This window comes from Chlamydotis macqueenii, chromosome 5 (assembly GCF_036417535.1).
Source record: "Chlamydotis macqueenii isolate bChlMac1 chromosome 5, bChlMac1.mat, whole genome shotgun sequence".
In the NCBI taxonomy this organism is placed as follows: Eukaryota; Metazoa; Chordata; class Aves; order Otidiformes; family Otididae; genus Chlamydotis; species Chlamydotis macqueenii.
In genome coordinates, this window is record NC_141560.1 from 18,227,335 (window position 1) to 18,249,208 (window position 21,874).

Below are 21,874 nucleotides of genomic sequence, written 5' to 3' on the forward strand. Positions count from 1 at the left end.
AATCTGTCAAGAAAATACTGTTGAGAATAAACATCCTGCAGATCGCAGCTGTTAAACTTTCTGTTAAAACACAGGTTCATGACACTTGTCCCGTTCAGCTTGGCTGTATAATCAAGTTGTACCAAGAAGATAAGCCACTTCAGTCTGTTCAGCGGAGCAGTCTCTCAAGAGCTGTGTGCTGTCTCCTCTCTGGATATTTATGCGTATAACCAAATATGAGTTAAATATGCATAATGCCCTGCCTTGGGGTGAGAATGCATCCTTTTTCCTGCCCTAAAATCTCTAGTGGTATCAACAAGGCTTGTGGCTGCAGCATGTTTGCTTCCCAGTGACTCTGGGTGCACTGGTGAGGAGCAGCCAATGCTGCCAGCAGCCTACGAAGTGAAGGCTGGGAGGGCGGGCAGTTTGTTAGCTGTGCATTTGTCTGCTTGTCTGGGAGCATGGCCAGACACCTTGCAGCTGGATTAAAGTGTTAAAATTAGGGTAGACTGGGCAGTAACCTCTGTTTCTAGTTACGCTGTTTCTTAAGTGGTTTTACGTACCAAGACAGGCTGGCCTGTTTCTGCCTCCTTCCCTTTCTCCGAGGGATGAGCCCATAGCTTTAGCTAGAAGGTCATCATGGGCTCTCATTTTGAAGTGCGCCATTTCAGATGGAAGAGCAGCTTTCCAGCTTTGGTGGGTGATCAGTCTCTGGCATCTGTGGATGTTCTTCCCAGCTCCCTCACACCCAGGAGGCTTTAAAGTGTTGTGATTTCTGGGACGGCTTTCTGCCCTCACACCCTTTAAGCAAGGTAAATGAAGTTTGCTTTCACCTGAAAACAGAAGGAAAAAGAAACCCCAGTTTTACAACTGTAAACAATGCACAATTTTTGTGCTGCACAAGTTGGGCTTTTTTCTCGATACAGTGGGTTTCAGGAAGGACCTTTTTTGTGTGTGTTGCCCTTGCTCCAGCATGCAAGTGACACCTGGCTGGCCCTGGTGTCCCAGAGAGAGGAACATCTGCTCGTCCTCAGGCAGACCTCTGTCTTTTTTCAGGAGAGAGGCCAGCTCTGAGGCCCTGAGCAGACCCCAAAGAGATCATGGCATGAAAACACAGGGCAGGGCAGTGGCACCTGGCCCTGAGGTCCCAAAAAAAAAGGGAAGGGAGGGGAGGAAAGGGGCTGGACAGGCGTTTGGACATCTCCTGTCCCTGAGTTGGCTGCCTGCTCTGCTCTTTGCTTGGGCAAGCAGGTACCCAGGCCCTGAGGAGACTGGGAGGACCTGGAGAGCCGCCTCTCATCACCTCTTCCACATTGAAAGAGGTATTTCTGGGCAGTGTCACAGGCAAATGGGACTGGAACAGTGTTTGGGCAGACACCCTAGAGTCACCTCAGGAGATAGCACCATGCCAGTCTGGTGGGAGAGCAGTTCCTGGGGAGACTGGGCTTCACAAATGGCTTGGGGAGCATCCTCTGGGTATCGGGAAAGGGCTGCTCCTATGAGGTTTTCACTGGCCAGGGTGAGAGAGGAGATAAACTGTTGGAGTGATGGTCTCCAGTTCCCCACAGCCCTGGTGTGCTGCCTATCCCTGCCCCATCCCCACTCTGTGGAGGTGCCTGATGCCCAGGGCTATGGCTGCCTGGCTGCCCTGCTCCCTGGCTCGGGGTCCGTAAGGGTTGGCCTGGCTTCCACCTCAGCCCTCGGCTTCCCCAGCTACTGAGGCTCGCTGCCAATTCCCTCCTCACTCCCTTCAGAGAGCGGGGGCGTGGTGCAAATACAGACTTGCATTTAAGTGATTGTCTGCATTTGGACCTCTCTTTCCAGCCCATTTCTAAGTGCAGTGCTTACACCCCACAGATTTTCACTGTTAGCTGGTCACAGCTATCATTCCTTGACGTGTTTTTGACTCAGATGAACGAAAATAGTTCTGTGAGATCTATTATGTCTTCAGCTTGTAAAATATAATAATTTCTTACTATGTTACACTAATATTTCGTAATTCATTCTTAATATTATTCTTCAATAAAGCTCTGCGCAAACAATCTATCCCACAGGAGGAACTTCTGCCAGATCCCAGATGTCAAACACATTTGCTTCAAATACAGGAGTTCGTGACCTTTTATGTTTGTTAATGTGACGCCATGGAAATTATTTATAATAAATAAGCGTATTTCAGAGTCAGGTGCTCCATGGGGCCTTCTTCAGTGATGAAGAATGGCCCTTTCTGAAACAGGTCTTTCCTGTTTTGTTTTGTTTTTTTTTCCCTAACAATGAAGGTTTGGGAATAATTTGAAACCCTGTTATTGAACTGAGTTAAATTACTGCACTGAAAGGTAGACAGGACCTCAAAGATATCTTAGATTTCAAATCCTTCCTGAAATCAGCAACAGATAAGGTTTTTCCTTTCTCTTTTATCCTTTATCCTGAAAACGCAGTTTTCAAACAACAGACTGTATGGATTCAGACAAACACTAAATACATTGGCTTAAAGCACCGAATCAAACATGAAACTACTGGAACTGTTTGGATCCAAACAACAGATTTGATATGCCAAGTGATTTTTGCATGTAGCATGCTTATCTTAAATCTGGGATAGCACTGTCTACCCACAATCCACAATCTTGCAGGCATAAAAGCTCTATAAAATATCTGAAGGTGTCAGTATGTTGAAAACATGTAATCCTATTATCTTTTTTTTCAGCAGGTGTGACAAAGTCCTCTCAAGCCTGTGCTGAGATCAAGAGCAGCTGGCTTTTAATGAAGCCAGGCAAGAAAAGGATGCAATTGGAAAGCACTGGAAGGAGCACGCCTTGGCTCTGTTTCATCCCTTTGTCAACTATACAGGAAGGTTTATAATGCCTCCTGAGTTTACTGGCTTCATCATCTTGGATTCCTAGACAGTAACAACAGCAAGAAATGCCTCCAGAGGAGGAAACAGAACCTTTCACTCCTGCATAAGTATGCACCCACAATCATTCCTGTTTGTCGCTCCAGGCTGAAGCTGATGGCCTGAAAACTCCAGTCCAGGCCCAGCACAGCACCCCTGTGCCTCAGTGGTTATCCTCCCACCTTGCCTTGGGCTAGTTTGGGGCTGGCAGCCATTTACAAGGTTGAAAACTGCTAGGTAGCTCAGAAGCAATCACTGCAGCCCGCACAGATGTGGGACTGGCTGTGGAGACACAGGACCAAAGTATTCTGGTGCTCAAAGGATAAGCCCATCTCAGATTTATTTTCAGAATGTGTATTAATGATGTGTTTGTGTACAAAGAAAATCTGCCTTATAACATAAGGCAAGACATAACAAGCCAACAAACCTCTTTTCAAATTTACAGTACATCAGATCTAAATGAGATAAAGAGAGGGTCTAATTTGAACAACAAAGTAAAAGCAATTGCTCCTTAGCAACATTTTCAAAATATGCTGGACATATTGTGCAATAAAGCTGTTCTTCTGCAGCACTGCGGGAGGAGGCAACTGGCTGCAGTCTCAGATGGTGGACAGAATTACAACAGGTTATGTCAGGAAAGCATGATGTTAAACGTGCATTTGAAAAAAAAAAAAAGGAGAAAACAAAAAACCAATAGTCACAGACTGAATTATAGCAGCTTTCTATAATGAAGTGTGTGGACCCCACCCAGCATCTGTGGTAGTGGGGGGAAGGTGTCCGCTAAACCGAAAGGTTATGATGGGAATGGAAAAAGCCAGGCTCCAGCTGAGAGTAGGACAGGGAGGATGAGGAAACAGTTTCATGTTTCTCCCAGCAAAACCTCAGGGGATAAAGATTACTGCTGCAAAAACTTTTATGGTAGTAAAAGCCTCTGGCTGCAGAAGTTGTTTATAACAAAGGTGTATTAACCGCTTAGAGACTTCAGCTGAAAAAGCTCTGATAGTTCACTGAAATCTGAGTTGCAAATTCCTTTCTTCTCTCTCAAAAAGCCTCTGCATCAGAAAACTTAATTTAGTGGCTACACATGGAGTTTGGCTGTGAGAGGTTGTATGCTGTGTGTTCGACATGTCCTGAAAATGCCTTGCTTTTAGGTCCCGACAGCTGAGCTCATCACTTGGGTATTCCCTCTTCCCCCCTGTGCCGCTCGAGAGGAGAGAAGATGTTCGCCTCTGCGAATTACGTATTTAAGAATTCTAATTAAAATACACACACATCAACAGAAAAGAAAAAAAAATTCCCCGCACCAAGAATCAAAATAATATCCTCAAAATACCAACAGTGGATAGACCATACAATTTACACACAATTCACCACTTATCCCTTCACCACAATCATAACATAAATTTCCCCTAATCATTTTGCTCTTTTGTCAAGTTCAATCCCTGTTTTGCCCATTACCGCTCCCAATTAAACTCAATCCTTATCTCAAATTCCTCGAGCCCCATGTTGGGCACCAAAATAACTGTCGTAGTTCAGCCCCGATTGGACCAGACTACGCAGTCTCTCTCTCACTCCCCCCACCTTCCGAGAAAACAGGGAGAGAAAATATAAGGAAAAACGGCTCGAGGTTTGAGATAAGGACAGGGAGAAATCCTTAAAGTTACCATCACGGGCAAAACAGACTCGACTTGGGGAAAACTATTCATTTATTACTACAAACAGCAGGATAATGAGACAGAGAACAAGATAACCTCCCCCCACCCCTCCCTCTTCCCAAGCTTAACATTATCTCTACTACCTTCCCCTCCCGAGCGGCACAGGGGGGAAGAGGGAATGGGGGTTGTGGTCAGTTCATCACATGTTGTTTCACGCCGCTGCTTCATGGTTGGGGGAAGAACTCCTCGCATTCCTCCCCTGCTGCGTTGTGGGGTCCCACCCCTACGCCACAGTCCTTCGTGGAACTGCTCCAGCGTGGGTCATCTCTTCCACGGGTGCAGTCCCTCTAGAAAGGCTGTCCCAGCGGGCCCTCCACGGGCCACAGCCTCCTTCAGGCATCCACCTCCCTCGGTACGGGGTCCTTCATGGGCTCCAAGTGGATCTCTGCTCCTCCGTGGACCTCCATGGGCTGCAGGGGGACAACCTGCTCCACCATGGTCGTCACCACAGGCTGCAGGGGAATCTTGGCCAGGAGCCGCGTTACTCCCCCCCCTCCTTCTGAACTGACCTTGGCATCTGCAGCCGTTCCTCACAGCAGGCTGGTAGATGTCTCTCAGGATCTTTTTTTTTTACATCTTATTCACTTCTCATCTCCTCTCCACTTCTTGCAGCCGGGCTGGACCGAGTTGGGCCCAGTCGGCTGCCTGGCGAGAGGCCAGAGGGTGAGGCCTGCAAGGCCCATGAGGCCTGCGCCTCCCCCTCTGCACCTCTGCCCCCGCTCAGCTTCTTCACATCTTCTCTCCTCTGTCTTTTTTTTTCTGTTTTCCCATTCTTAAATACGTTATCGCAGAGGCGTTATCATGGGACATTCTGCTACCAATCGGCTCAGCCTTGGCCAGCAGTGGGTCCGCCCTAGGCCTGGCCAAGTCCCCTGAACAAAGGGGAGCGACTTCTAGCAGTTTCCTACAGAAGCTACCACCTTAGGCCCCCCCTTACTAACAAAACCACGACATTAGTATACACTGGATTTAAGACTGAACGTAAGTACATCACTTCATGTTAGTTTCTGAAACTAAAATATTTCACCAGCAGTAGTGTTAGACGCTTGCTTGCTCTGAAGGACTCTCAGCAGAGCTGGGGAAGCTATTTGCAATCATCAACTGCTTAATTGTATTTAATCTTTTGTAAACCAAGCAAGAACTACTGAGCAATTGTCTTTCACTTCTTTGCTTGAAAGATTTCAGTGTGCTCTGTGCAAACATGATTCAACCTCTGAATCGCTTGATTTTTAACATGGAAGTTGGCATGATTCAGTAAGTGTGCACAAGTGGTAGGATCAGGTTTCTGATGCAAAGGATCATGAAGCAGAATTCAGGCTTGATTTATGCAAAGCTGCAGCCTCCATCAGCATCCCTGCTTAAAGCCTTGTTCACTGAAGTATTTGCACAAAGTGAAGAAAAAGGGTTTCAGTTTGTTTGAAAGCTTTTGCAGATACAAAGAATTACTCAAGAACATTAGTGTCAGTATTTATACAGGGGGTTTTTATTGTTTCAGGTCTGCTTCCTAAAGGTTTGAGGCCCAAAGATGATAATATGCATGTCTGCTGGTAGCTACTTTCTACAGGCTTCTGGCTACTCATTTTTCACCGAGAAAAACACTGGGAAATTGTAATCCAATAGCATAAACAGCCTCAGCAGCAAGTGAAAAAGTGTGCTCTGCAGAGGTTCAAAACAGATGAGACAGGCCTCGCTGGGGGATACAAGAGGCGAAACGTAGTCCAGACTAATAAATTCTCCTCTCCTGGCTCTGCATGGGGCTGCTTAAGTGTCTCAGCCCTGCATTTCTGGAGCTGAGAGCGCCGTGGTTTGGCACAGCCAGCCAAAACCAGCCCTGTTTATTAACTTGGTCTTAGCACCAGGGTTGCCCTGGGTGGAGGCAGCATGAGTTGGCAAGAGCAGCTGCAGAGCACCAGGAACCAGCGAGGGCGAGTGGTTGTGGTGAGAGTCTGGGATGGACACGGAGGAGAGAGGGGTCGAGACCAGGTATCGGGGGACATCGGAACATCATCAGGTCTCTCAAGCAAGGTTTAGTTACAGAAGAATAGCAAGTGCTAGAGCTGAGCATGGGGCTCTCTCTATACAGCCAGGAGGCTCGCAGGGAAGGAAGATCCTATTTGCAGCTGACAGAGAGGTCTAGGGAGCAAAGAACAGAGGTAAATTGGTTTCACTGCTGATCTTCAGACTCGATTTGTTTGGGACAAAAAGCTTCTATGGGAGGGGTGAGGTTTGTTTCTCATCCCAGCTAAAAAACTCACAGCACAATAATGTTCTCCCCTGCCATACAAAATCAGGTCAGCCACATCCCTTACCGTGCGCAGCTGAATTTTGTGCATATTGAAACAAACTACCCAATTTTCAAGCAGCAGAAAGCAGAATGGAAGGTGTGTCCCAAACCATCAAAAGAGCCACAGACATGTGAGAAAAGGCCCCCTCAAGTTACATAGGACAGCTTTGCCTTGAAAAAGATGGAAGGTAATCTTGCAAATAGTTTTTTTCCTTTAACGGCCTTGTCAAAAATACCATTTCTCATGTCCTCTCCATCGGAGAGGCAACCTGCAGTCTCAAAGGCTGGCCGCTATGACACTGCCAACTCAGCATCTGGAGAGCCGCTCAGGCAGGACTGGAAGTCGCTGAAGAGCCTGACAAACCCTTGAGCATCAAAATGCTTATCTAACCTGATGGCAGCGAGCTGCATACAGGGACCTTATTGGTAGTTAAACGATGCAATTCTCTGAACAGCGAAAATAAAGCTGTTTGATCATGTAAATTAATTCAATGAGATGCCTTGAAATGTGTGCTTAATGTGCACCTCAGAAGGACTCAGATAATTTTGGATGCATACCAGACTACTGGTAACAACATATGAGGAGAAGGCTGAGGTACTCAACAACTTTTTTGCCTCAGCCTTCACTGGTAACCCCTCTTCGCACACCTCTTGAGTGGATGGACTGCAAAGTCCCTCCCCCTGTTAAGAGATCAGGTTCATGACCACCTGAGGAACTTGAACATACATAAGTCTATGGGACCTGACGAGATGCATCCCAGAGTCCTGGGAGAAACCTTATAGCAGCCTTCTAGTACTTAAAAGGGGGCCTATAAGAAAGATGGGGACAAACTTATTAGCAGGGCCTATAGCAGTAGGACAAGGGGTAATGGTTTTAAAAGAGAAGGAGGTAGATTTAGGCTAGATATAAGGAAAAAAAAATATGATGAGGGTGGTGAAGCACTGGAACAGGTTGCCCAGAGAGGTGGTTGATGTCCCATCCCTGGGAACATTCAAGGCCAGGTTGGATGGGGCTCTGAGCAACCTGATCTGGTTGGAGATGTCCCTGTTCCTTGCAGGGGTGTTGAACTAGATGACCTTTGAAGGTCCCTTCCAACTCAAACTATTCTTTCTATGATTCTATATTTCTTTAAAATAGTGACCACGCATAATCTCATGAGCTCCATTAACAGGAATCAGAGCCACTCTGTTATGCGATACCCCAGTACTGTGTGACTGGCTCTGTGCAGAGAGGAACAGAGATGCTTTGTTAACTCAAATATTATGAGTCTGTGCTTTTGGCAAAGGGTCTCCCTTTACAGTGGCTCTGGAGCTTGAAGTAGCTGTGTTACATTGCATGATGACAGACATGAAATTCTTAGTTAGCAGCAGGTCCGTGGTGCTATTAAATTTTAATTTTAAAATTTCATCACAGCAAAACTACAGTCTTGGTGGATGGGGAATTCTGCAAAGGCTGCAACTGAAGAGCTATTAGGACAACCATGCAAAACTTCACTGACTGGAAATTTTAAAGCTCCTAGAGTGTATACAGCATTTCCTTGAGGAAATACTCCCTTTTTCCTACAAATGCAGCCCCACTTCCTGCTCACATTTGCCTGCTGGGGTATTTTAGCACTTCCAGCTCTTTGTCAGAGACCTGAATAGGGGAGGGGAGAGGGAGGGGGAGACTAAGAGGAGACCACCTTGAGTCTCACAAAACCTTTGCTTACTGCAGGGAAATTTCGGAACCAGAATTTCCTGCTGATATTTCTGAACGAATGTACCCTGTGCAATCCGTGAATTACCCTACAGACTACGCACGCTGTGGCCGGGGCTTTCTCTGACATGGCTATGTAAAGCCTAACCTGACAGGGATCCATGTACCAGCTGGACATGTCATTTACTAAATACAGTATATAAAAAAAAAAAATAACATTTCACTTTTCCTCTCTGAAACATAGGCCTGGTTTTTTTCCTAGCAAAGCGAGGGGCAGCTTTGGCACTGCCTTTACTGGGGTAACGGTCCAGCGCCACTGGCAGCTATTTGGAGATAAATCTGCCCCCGTGAGTAACTTTGGCGAGGCGGCTGGGTCCCAAAGTCAGCGGGGAAACTCCCCCTCCGCGACAGGGATCGGTGAGTAAGCGCTGCGGGAGCGCACCTGAAGGCCGTGCGGGCGGCGAGCCCGGCAGTGCCTGGCCGGGGAGGGCAGGCGGGGGCCGGCAGCCGCGGGCGGGAGGGAGGAGAGGTCTGGGCGGGAAAGGCAGCGAGCGGCCGGGCAGGAGCCGCAGGCAGGGCGCGGCCCTGGGGCAGTCCCGTCCCGTCCCGTCCCTCAGGAGCTGCGGGCAGGAGGCGGCCGGCGGCAGCCGCGAGCGGGCGGAGGGGCGCCCTCCCAGCAGGTACCGGGCCGGGGCGGGCGGCAGCGGGGAGCGAGGGCCGGAGCTACAGCTCGGGGGGCTGCGGCGGTGCCGCCTGCTGCCTGCGCTCTGAGGGGAAGGGGCGGCGGGGCGGGCGGCAGGTGCGGGCAGGGGAGGCCGAGCGCCGGGCCGGGGGAGCTGCCCCGGCGGCCGCGGGCAGCCCGAGGCCCCGCGGTAGGGCCGGCAGTGGAGGCCGGAGCCGGGCAGGGTGGCACGGGTGTCCCCGGCGGGCGGGCCCTCCTGGGACCCCGCGGCGGGGGTGGCGGTCTGCTTTCCTCGTGTTTCGTCGCTCCTCGGAAATGTCGAGCTGGACTTTTTGATTCCAGCAGAAGCGTTTTATTGCCCACCTCCGGCAGCCTCTGTAGCTGGTGGCACGCCTCAGTATCACAGCACGGGCCGTGCGGGACAGTGAATGGGAACACATCCAGCCGGGAAGGCTGGCAGTTGTTGGGCTGTCTTGCTAAAGGGACTCTTCCATATATCACCGATGTGATGGCATGTAACGTAGCTGCCTTTGGTGTTGATCCTTAAAGTATTTAAACATGAAGATACAGTGATTGCCATTTGTAAATTATTGTTTTCTCCCTGTTCGTAAGGCTCCTGAGAAACGTAAGCTAATGATCATTTTTACAAACCTTGTTGTCTTTCACCCAGTGCATACTGATTTAATCCTTGTTTAAGGATGTCAGTGTGTTGATCTATATGGTTTTTCTAAGTAGGCTGAAACATGACAGGCAAATTCAACGTGCAAAGGCAGCATTACTGGGCAGTTTGTGTTACGGGTGATGCCGCGCATCTTAGTGCCTTGCCACCATGCTGCAGTACTCGTGGGGGTTTTGGAGTGAAGACCTTTCAGTTCCTGAGGTTGGTTTGTTTATGGCTGTATGGGTATCAATGTGACAGTGTGCTTCCAAGATTTGACTTGGGACTGTATTTTCTATCAAGTGACAGGCCTTGAGAAATGGAAGCCGGTAGAAAAATAGCAACTATATTGAACTACTGCAGAATTAAATCTTCATATAAATTAGGTTTGAGATTAAATTGTACTTAAACCAGTCTCAAACTGGTATTGCTATAAGAAAATGTCCTTGTAAAATCAAAATATTCTATGTGAATTATTCTCTAAGCATTATCATAGGTAATAAATAAGTAATTAGATCGCCTTCACTAGAAACACTTCCAGTAATTAGAGGTACAGTTTAGTCAAAACTCAGAAGGAAGTTTTGAACGTAGCTAGACAGAGTTTCCCTTCTGTAATGGATGAAATTAGTATCAGGAAATACATTCTATTTCCTGAAGTTATAACCTGCTGCATCGAAGAGCACTGTTAAAGCAGCAGTCATGATTGTAAGCAGTTTCAAGCTGTCCCATTCAAAAGCCACAGTGTACTTTTTTTAATGCATACCATACAGCTGGATTCCTGGGTGGTTCAGGTAACTCTGATTATTAAACAGCAGCCTGAAATAAATATAATCTTAAATTAAGCTGGTCTTGTAACTTTCCTTCCATGTGGAAATGTGCCCACTGTCTCATGTGATGTGTTTCTCTAGATAAGAATGGAAAGTTGATATCATGGCCGATCCTACAATGTACACTTCCAGTCGGTACCATTGTAATTGTGCAGGAAGAGAACTAGATCTCAAGGGACGTATGCTGGGCCACAGATGTGAAGTGCTTGGGCATCTAAATGATCCTACAGGCACCTGCTCCTCAGAGCCAGATCCTTGCAGTCCTAACCCTCAGCCTCAGATCTGTGCAGACTCAGGTTTTTTCCCAGTCATATTCACTGAATGCATTGAGGTCTGCTGCTTGATGTGCCTTTAGTTTTGACAGTGTTAATTAGTTCAGTGGCCAAGCTGTCCAGGGATCTAGAAGTGAGGTGTTCCTTGTCAAGTTGCTCTTGGAGAGGCCAAGTGTCTTCAGATTACATATAGATGATTGGGGCCACTTAAAAAACATGCAGGGGAGTATATTGCCATGCTTTTTATCTATTTTTTTCTTTTTTTTTTCTTCTCACTCTTATTCTTTCTAGACTTTGTCTAGAGCTGTTACCCAGATGTGGAGAGCCAAATTCTGAATTTGCATCTTTAATTTCTCAAGAGAGTGCTAAAGCCATAAACCTGTGTCTTGTTCTGGGCTGGTGGTCTCTGACTCCTTACTTATGAAACTGTTTTCACCTTGCTTCCAATACAGAAATATTCATTAGGTGAGCTGTGATCCTACAACTCAGTGGCTAGGGCATGAATCCAGGAGTGGGGAAGTTTGATTTCTAGTCCTTTTTTCCAGCTATATGTTAAATATGAAAAATATATTTGCAGAATACATGTGATTAAACAATATTCAATTTCAAGGAAAATACATTTATTATTAAAGTGTCCCTTGATTCTTGCAAATACTTGTAAAAATCACACCTACTAAAAATGCTGCACCCAACGGGTATGTTGGACTCCCCAGAAGTCCCATTAATTCCACTGCACTTCCCTGCACTTAATTTAGGTGATGGATCCCCAGGTGATTAAATCCTCTTTCGTCTTATGCTATGGAAAAAGTTGTGTGGGCAGGATTGTTCAGTCAGTCATGTGTCTGTAGGCTATTAATTTACAATGTTGGAGAAAAACCTTAGACTCTCGTCTCTTTTTTTCTTTGTCCTGATCATTTTGCTCAGTTATTTTACTTGTTTGTTCTGTCATTTGTGTTTCCTATCAGCTGGTTTGCTTTTTGCTCAGCCTCTATTCATCGTACTTGTAAGTGTTTTAGTTTCAGATGTACGTTACTCTAAATGCACTCCCCAGGGTGGTGGGTTGGCCGTGAAGAGGGCAGTCCTGCTCTGACACCCCATTTTCCCCCCTGCGTGTTCTGACCCGACTTGTGCAGTCAGCCACAGGGGGAGTTGGAAAACGACTTTTTTTTTTTTAATAAAAAAAAGAAGTTTGTTTATTTTGGTGGTTTAGTTTTGCATCTAATCAGTGAGCTGGGCCAACCCATTGTGCAGCTGCGTGTTTACTAGATCCAACAGGAACAGCTGTTGGCAAGGGAGAGCCGAATTGCCCCCTCAGTAGCAGCCAGCCCTTTAGGTGAGTTCAGGACAGGCGGACACAGCCCCTGTGTGTGGTGGGCAGAGCCAGAGGACCTGCCTTGGAAGGACAGCCTCCCCTGGGAAGCCAGGCTTTGGCTAGCTTAGGCCTACTGTCTTCCTGTGAATCCTACCTGCTCTGGCTTGTACCAGAAGTACCCTTTGACTTTGGTGGAAACATTTATTGAACTTGTTTGCTTGATTAAAAGGCTATTTACTTCAGTTAGTGAATTTTGCCTGATGCCTGTCCTGACCTATTGCTCCCCTCTTCGGACTCTTGTTTAATTTTATAAAAGAATGACTTTGTTTACCCTGAATTGCTGTCTCCCAAGATACCTTAAATCTGGTAAATACTCTCTCTCTAATCTAAGTAGGACAACACCCACTCTCTGTCAGCAGAGAACCTAAGATCTCGTGTCTTTAAAGTGAAAGCAAAGCACGCTTTGATTAACTGAGTTTGGGTTAAGCCATGTTGTCATTCTGGTTAGTAATACTATTCAGGCTCCACCAGAAAAAAAATTTGCTTATGCAGAGAAAAATTATATTGATAGCCTTTTGCAGCCAGGATGAATCTTCAGACCTAAACTGAGGAGCCTCATGTGGGAAGAGGTCCAACTCCTGGGTTTGGTTTGAATTCATCTGTGTTGCATCATATCTCTTACTCATGCTAATACTTCAAACCATGCAGAATTAGTGAGGACACTTCTCTGAAGCTTAGTACGAGTGCTTGTTCACCTGTCATCACAGCTAAGTTTACATTAATTCAGTGCCAAAAAAAAATGATGTTAGCAATCTGATGCTTATCTTTCCTGTGAATTGTACCCTGGTGATTTTGTTTTGAAGATTTGTTTTTCACTGATCTAATAGCCACACTAAAACTGGAGAGGACAGATAATTAGTCCCCAGATGAAGGCCGTTGGTGTTTAGGGGGTTCTTGTGGTCATTGCAATGAGCTTTGGGTCTGGCCTGATGAGCAAGTTCCAGAGATGCTGCTTTGGCAATTAAAGCAGCTTTGAAGTCCAAGAAAGCAATTTAGAAGGACCATGACCCAGTGGTCTCAAAACCTCTTAGGCACTTAAATTAATTTGGCACGTGTGCTGTGGAGCCTGGAACCTGGATGTGGTCTTGTGCAGTGGGGTGCCAGGTCCCTTCTTTTTTATAAGAAAACCCAAAGTTTTGCATGGAAAAATACAGTTTTATTACCATTAGAACTATTTTAAGGGAATCCTGTTGACCTACAAGAGTCAAAATGGAATATTCCGTTATGTATACATGCATGCAAACATCTACTGCTTTGTTTTAAGTGAAACGGGTTTTTATTAGTCATTTCACATTAATTATTTGTTATTTTACACACAGCTGTTATCCTGTTCCATGATGAAAACAAAAAACTTTCTATTACGGAGTTTCCAGAGGATGAGGATTCCTTAGTCAACAGTTCTGCTCCTCATTGTCACACTTTATAACCAGTTACAACACTGTGGTAAGAGGAAGGAAACATCCAAGTTGTATAAATGAAGGCTAAAAGACTATGGCTGAGATTAAGAAAGGAAACAGGTGACTCCAGTACGTCTCATATATGAAAACAGATTAAGTGAACGACTTGAGAACAGGAAATGGGAACTGATCTTAATTAATTCAAATTCAAAACAGATTGGGAGCATGGCTCTGCAGAGCACGTGCACTGAGCTCCGGAAGCTGCCTGAACACACTTTTATTTTAAAGTCCAGGAGGATCTTGTCTTTATAAGGTGCAACTATTTATTACTTTTTGCTTTAAACCGACCCAACCACTTTTAACAGCCCCAGCAGTGCCTCTCAAAGAGCAGTGCTGGCTGGAGCAGTTGGTAGCTGCCTAGGTGGATGAGTGGTAACCAGGCACTGCATAAAGGAGGTATTTGTAAATAATTTTGTGTAGACGTTGGGAGAAAACAGCAGAAACGAGGACTGTTTCAATTTTATGGGAGCGTCTAACATCCCAATTATTATTGGCCAAATGCTGCTACAACTATGGAGCACAGCAGTGGGACTCCACTCCCTGCTGAGAAGACAGAGATCCTAGGAGCAGGAGTTGGCAGCATGAGCTTATCATACTCTATTTTCCCCCTCTCGGAACAGATTTGCTTGAAACAAAGTTAACAATGGCTACACCATGAATATATGGTGGGGTTTTATCCTGTTGCGTTTAAATCAACAGTCTTCACAGGACATTTTTGATCCATGATTTTGTACATTGGTGAAACTAAATCTGGAAGTACACGTACCACCGAACTGTACAAAAGCCAGGATAATTCAGGGAGATGTTCTGGGTGTGATCAAGGTTTCATGGAGGAAGTTTTAGCTACTCCAGTCACTGCTCAGCAGACAGAGAACCTGAATGGGAGACTGACAGAGTTCTCAATCTAGAGGCCAATAATTCCATTTTGCAAAAGTAAATTGGAAGAAAAAAAAACAAAACAAACCCCAAACCCAACCCAGAACTACGAGGTTTTGAATCTTCCTCTATTGTGAAATGAAACTGGTCTTCAGAATGTGGTATTGTCACCTAGAAGCTCAGTGCTAAACATAATTTTATGAATCTCTCGAACAGGAAGCACAACTTGTTTTTGTATGAGTTCACTGCTAACCACAGAAGCACCGCTATCTCAAGCTACTTTTAACCCTCCTTCTGATTAACCCTCCTCTCTGGAGTATGGCAGGCACTTTCCTCGCTGGAAGAGGTACACACACAGAGGATTGGATGCCTGAATTTTGCAGAGAGAACCCTTCCTGAGCCCCCCTTTATCTGCTCCCTCCAGCCCCTGCCAAGCCCTAGTGAAGGGCTGGGCCATTTCCTGGCCCCACGAACCACTTGACGCTGTGCACGCTGGCCTGGCTTCAATGAGCAGGGGGGAGAGGCCCCCATCCAGCCCCTCAGGCTGGAGGCATGAGGGATCTTTGGGAGTGAGGGGTTGCATTCGTGCAGGTGGAAGACATTCTCCCACTGCTCTGGGAATCATGTGTACAGGAGGAGCTATTTTTCATTACCTGTCTCAGTATCATATGTGTGTCCATGTGTTCTCTGTGTGGCTCTGTAGTCACGGCAGAGGCTGAGGAGTCCTGGATGCCATTCAGTGCTCTCTTTCAGTGCTGCATTGAGTTGGTTTCCAAGGCCCATCTTTTCAAAGCTAGACATGTTTAGCCATGTTAGGGAACTCCACCACGCAGGCAGATGCTCTTGCCTAAAATACCCTCTTCTTGGCTGTCCTGTTGAAAAATGCATCCAGATGTTTCCAGTTCTCTTTGGTATCAGGGCTATAGAGGGACTGCTGACAGTTCTATTTTTGTGGCTTCCTGGCATTACTGCAGAAGGAAAAAAAAATGGATTAAAACCTGACACAGAATACATAAAGAAAATCTTAAGTTTTAAGTTAGATTATAAAGTAACCGTCAGTGATTGTCATGATTTTTTCCTAATCTGCTTAGAGCAAAGGACTTATCTTATGTTGAATTATTTCCATGTTCTCATCAAAAGCCAAGTTATTTTTACAGAGATTTTAGTCTCTTCAGTTTTCCTTTCTGGTGTCCTGACTTCAACTCTTGCTTTGCTGTTTTCCGTCTGAGTCCAAAATGATCTGCAGTCCAACATAATGAATTTATTCTTTTGTGTTTACTGCCCCAGTACATACCATAGTGTACATCCTTGTCCAAGTCAGTGAATTTATCTACAGTTCACAGGAACAGTGTTGTCAGTTCAGTAATTGGACGAATTGGTTACGTGCCTAATGCAGCATTAGGAAGAAACACTATCTCCATCAACTTTTACAGCCCAGAGCATAGGGGATTCAGCATATTAAAATCCCAAGTTTTAAGCTTTATCATGGGATAGATTTATAATGTTCCCATCTTAATTCAAATATAACTCTCACATGAGAAACATTGGCTCAGATTTATGAAAATTGTTCTTTTGGCCCTTGTAAATGATGTTATTAATCTTCTGCATAGTGGGGCAGTCTTGGATTAAGTCTGCATTTAAGGGCTGCAGGTGCAAGCCAAAGCCAGAGTCGGAGTGTTCCTGGGGGACGTGTCAGAAGAACAACTTTGGATCGTGTACTCGTGCCAGGGCTTGTTCCCCTTCTCCAAGGGGTGCCTGGAAAGCAGAGCCAGTTGTTCCTGTAGCACAATAGCTCAAGCACACACACCTGCTCAGCTTTATTTTTCTTCAGGGAAGTAGGCAAGAGGAATTAGTTCTTCGTGACGTACTCTGGTGGTCTGTGCCTGGCCTGCATGTGCAGATGTGCTGAAGACTATTCGGCCTCCCCCAGTCTGGAACCCTGGGAACAATCAGCTGCTGAGCTGAAGGAGACCACAGCTAGATTGCACAAGTACTCTTTCTGTAGGATTCAGCTCAGGGCCTGCACGAAGGGAGACATGTTAGATCATCTTCTCCTGGACAGAGAAGCTGAGGGGAGAAGGGAAAGTTGCAGTGGGACATGGCATGGTTTCTCACAACTGCATGTATGAAGAGATGGCTGTTCCAGGCAAACCTTCTGCCCTGATTCAGTTAAGGGCTAGGCCTCCTCAGCAGAACATGTAAAGCAGCTCGTGGGATCACAGTGAGCTCTGCTTTTACCGCTATGACAACAGCTCAGCTAAGGATTGACTTCCAAGGTGGTTTTCTTTGCCTCAGGAGACACCTGCTAAAGCTGAATAAGCAATCTCTAGCACCAATGCAGGCTGGACAGAGAATGGATCGAGAGTAGCCCTGAGGAGAAGGACTTTGGGGTGCTGGTGGACGAGAAGCTCAACATGAGCTGACAATGCGCGCTTACAGCCCAGAAAGCCAACCACATCCTGGGCTACAGCAAAAGAAGCATGGCTAGCAGGTTGAGGGAGGTGATTCTTCCTTTCTACTCTGCTCTTGAGACCCCACCTGGAGTACTGTGTCCAGCTCTGGAGCCCCCAACATAAGAAGAACATGGACCTGTTGGAGCGATTCCAGAGGAGAGCCACAAAGATGATCAGAGGGCTGGAACACCTCTCCTGTGAGGACAGGCTGAGAGAGTTGGGGCTGTTCAGCCTGGAGATGAGAAGGCTCCTGGGAGACCTTATAGCGGCCTTCCAGTACCTAAAGAGCCTACAGGAAAGAAGGGGAGAAACTCTTCAGTAGGGCCTGTTGTGATAGGACAAGGGTTAATGGTTTTAAAATAGAAGGAGGTAGATTCACACTGGATATAAGGAAAAAGTTTTTTACAATGGGTGTGGAACACTGGAACAGGTTGCCCAGAGGTGGTGGAGGCCCCATCCCTGGAAACGTTCAAGGCCAGGTTGGATGAGGCTCTGAGCAACCTGATCTGGTTGGAGATGTCCCTGTTCCTTGCAGGGTGGTTGGACTAGATGACCTTTGAAGGTCCCTTCCAACCCAAACTATTCTATGATTCTATAATATTTTTGTACAATTGTCACATCCTAGCTGATAGCAGTGAAGCATTGAGCGCTCCCACTGATTACAGGGTTTTAAACTTTACGTGCAACTGTTATCTCTAGCAGAGCCCAGCAAACAGTATCTTGCCTGGACACTAGGGCAGTCACCATAGAATCATAGAGCAATTTAGCTTTAGCAAATTGTAAGTGAATGAGAGGAGTTTGTAGGACAGGACTGTGCGCGTTCGGACCAGTGGTTGGTTCAGTTCAGTTTCCTGTTTCTGGGATCAGCAAGAGGAACCCATAAAGCTTCCCCCGAGGGGCTGTTGTGCCGTCACTACCAGTGTGGGAAGGTGCTTCCTGTGCCTAGGCAGTTAGTGGTTTTTTTGCATCACGGAGCGTGACCCTTTTCCCCGCAACTTTTTACCGTCTATTTCTGCCACTAGATTTAATTGTGTGACTACTTAAACAATGCCACCTGGCTCTTTGCCCCAGGAAAGCTGTGCAACGGTTCATCATAAAAACCCCATCATCTAAAGTAGGCTAATGATACATAGTCTTTTTTTAGTTTTAAATATGTAGTCACAGTTTTCTTCACCTATTTGCCGCACTGGGAGAGCTTTGCATCTCTCCGTTATGTTTCTGTCAAACTGTTTGCAAGGTGTCTCTCACAAGAATGCCCTCTAGTTGTGTCCTTCAAAAGCTTTCTCATAATTTCTTCTGTTGTGTTATTTCAGTATCTCCTTTGTGATCCACTGCTTTCAGGGTGAAGTCCCTTTCCAGGCACAAAAGAAAGGAAAGCCTTATGTTTTCTTCATTTTCTTGGAAGCAGAAGAACCGGAATAATCTGTGTGCAAATTCCCAGGGCTTTCACGCTTTTCCCTGAGTTGTGGTTACCAGCAGAGAAGGAAGGTGTATGTACACACACACCCCAACCAGTTACTGCAGATACCACTGTTGTGGGGTTCTCTGAAACAGGTGTAGATAGGAGCCTTTTATCATGCAACTGGTAGGTGTGTGCTGGCATGACATTTTTTGTTGCCTTTTTTCTTTTCTTCTCTTCCTTCAGACAACCTACTGCTGCCTAGGTTTATAATGAATAGGAACAAAAGCTTGTGTCCTGTCTTTTCACATGCTCAGACCCACTTGAAGTGCTTCTCTTTCCTGTGTGGGTGGTACAAATCAGACCTGCCTACAGTCCAAAAAAAAAAACTAAGGCTTTTTTTTTTTTCAACTGTGAACTTTCTGTCTTGGTAAGTGTATGCTTATGCACTGCACTTTGTGTGTAGATGGGTGCATGTAATGTCCTTCCTGCCACAGTAGCAAAGTAGCTGGGGGCAAATTTTTCAAAACCATTTAAGGTGTTTTACTAGCGTTCACTCGTTTCCACATGCAGTGGTCACAAGCCACCCCTCTTCAGATGAAGACCTGTGCTCAGACCAGTGCACGGCTCCCAGGTGCTCTCCCCTAAAAAGAAAACAACAAAACAGCTGGCCGTGGAAGTTAAACCTTTTGTGGTATCTGCACTATCAAAAGAGAATCCATCTGACCTGCAGCAGAAGCAGCTTTTGCTGTGATGTGTTTTTGTTAATCGTCTGGAGACTGGCGGTGGTATTGTTATGCTCTTTGAAGGATTTATATGACTGGGATGGACTGCATCTCCTGGATCTGAAGGGCAGAGAGGCCCAGAGGTAGCATAAATGTGCTGTTTGGCTGAGGTGCGAACCACCAAGCTTGAGCTTGCTTTCTCCACAGGGCAGATCCTCTGATGTTGCAAAGTGTCATTGCTCAACTGGGGCTACTGGAGCTGTAGACACTTATATCATTCAAAGATCTGTCCCAAATGCTTAATAGCAACCGATCATCCCTTTTTTCCGGATATTTTCTTTCACACCTCCAGCTTTGTGAGAACTTACTGCTACTAGAAATTTTGCCGTCATGTGTTTCTGGAACACAGATCTGAGAATGCATTTCCTACATTTATGGCTGGCAGTAAATCTCATCACTTTTGAAAGCTCTGGTTTAGCCAGCTTTCCCAGTTTAGGATTACCTATTTCACCTTTGTGTCTCTTGCGTAGTTTTAAATGCATTACCTGATCAACTCCTATGGAGAAGTGCTGTGACTAAATGCAGTAAAGTACATCGGCAGACTACAACCTTGTTGCAAAACACACCCTTTCATCATAAGGCAGCAAAGACCTAACGTTTCTTTTCAGACTGCTTTCAGCTATATGTAATATTGCGATCATCCGTTTTCTATCATGTTCTTTTAATTTAATGAGTTGCTGAAAATATTTACTTTCTTCTCCAAACATCTCAGTCTTGTAATCATTCTGGAGGCATCTGGAACTGAAGTCTTTGGTACTCTTATTTATCTGATTTTAGCTCATTCAAAATTTCTATCAGAGAAATCTGGAAGTCATTAAGATAATTTATGTTCTTCATCTAAACCCATTAAAATAGTAGTGATTGTAATTCTCTAGGCTCTGTGTATGTGTGTGGTTGGTTTTTAAACTTTGTTGTTTCCAGGATGTTCTGCGAACCTTGGCTCTCCTTCTGCCTTGGTGTCGAAGGACTATTGCTGAGTTACATTTTATTATCTTATTTTGGCCTGATGCTGGGAAGAGAGAAATGAGAAAGCTTGCTGAAATCAGTGGAAAATACCAAGAAAGAGAGAGAATTTGAGAGTGACAAGGTTCAGTTCGGTCTTCTGCTGCAAGTAATTTGATTTATCTACCTCAGTTTTTTGTCTGAAAATCAAGGATAATTCTCCTTTTCCTCCTGTCCTTTTCTGAGTCTAGTGTCTTCAGAATGGAAGATGTCTTTGATGCATGCATATTGCTTAACAAAAACTGATGCCAAAACTTAGAGATAGGGTCAAGGAGTCCTAACTTTTTGTTAAGCTAGGTGGCATTGGTGGGAAGTCAGTACTTCCTTGGAATTTGGTGTGCACCTAACAAATACCTCCACGGTTCAGGTTTATTTGGTAAATTTATTCCCAGACAAATACATGTTAGTACAATCTTTTAACAACTGTTAAGTGATATTCTGAGGATTTTGGGGTAGCTGACACCAGCAAAAGGTTCTGGCATGTAGGAGAAGCTTAACTTTTGATAGAAATGTCAGCTTTTGTTAAGATCATTAAATACTTGTTTAATCATCTACAAGATTTTTTTTGTTCATTTTCAGTTAATAAAATAACAGAATGCGCTAAATTTCACTCTCTCTCCCACATTGTTGAGACAAAACTATTGCATGCAGTGAAAGTTGTATAACTAACCGTAAGCAACTTCGGAAATACAGAGATGAGAAAATAAATGAACTGGGAGCCAAGCCATCTAATTTACTGCCAGGATTGCTCTTCTGAACTAAAAGAAAAAAAAAAAGATATTTATCTCTGTAGCTTAAGTGAATTAAAACTTTAAAAAGTAATGGAGTCTATCCGTGTTGTGTTTTCATGAACAAAGCAAAATGCTCTAAGCAGAGTGAGGGAGGACTGTATCTACACGATCTGTCCCTCAGCAAGTGCTGTCATTTTTCTGTAATGTGGCTTTGCTGTCAGTCTAGGAACACAAGCGCAAATTTTGTCACTGAAACCATTACGTTTTTAAGCTTAAAAAAAGAGTTAACAATGTTCTAGTCTCTTACTCTTGGAATTTTCTTTTCAAAATACTGTATTTAAGCTCAAACTGAATTGGAAGCTCTAAGATATGTGTCTATACACTTTGGCATTGGCTACTGACATTACCTCGCCTACAAAACAGTACTCTTCTGTACAATAGGCAGTGATGAATTGTTTTATATTTGTCTTTAGATAGAAAAAAAAAATGAATGTTTGCGTATTGATAAATAGGGGAAAATAGATAATGCTCAAAGACTATCGCAGGTTTCTTGGTCTTACTGTGAAAAACATGGTCTTTTTTTTAATGATAGAGGTACAAAAGATGTATAATTGCGTTATTATTGTTATATCCTCAATACCTGTATGTAGCCCTTTCTTTCTAGGTAAGGCACTCAGCTCTGTGATGGAAAGGCAACTGCTTGTGACAGACGATTTACTTTTGTTCATTTGCTCACATTAATGGTTCCAGCTAAACGATTCTGGGGAAAGAAATTACTACCATGAACTGACTTTTCTGC

The 21,874-nt window shown here is 45.1% G+C and overlaps 1 protein-coding gene across 1 annotated transcript in view; it reads left to right on the plus strand.

The window, feature by feature from the left end:
• Nucleotides 1-9,129: 9,129 nt before the first annotated feature.
• The window catches only part of TC2N (tandem C2 domains, nuclear), a 34,482-nt gene continuing 21,737 nt past the window's right edge, over nucleotides 9,130-21,874 (plus strand). Inside the window, exon 1 of the mRNA XM_086749861.1 lies at nucleotides 9,130-9,241. The gene's annotated coding sequence lies outside the window, so the exon portion shown is untranslated. The remainder of the gene's footprint in view (nucleotides 9,242-21,874) is intronic.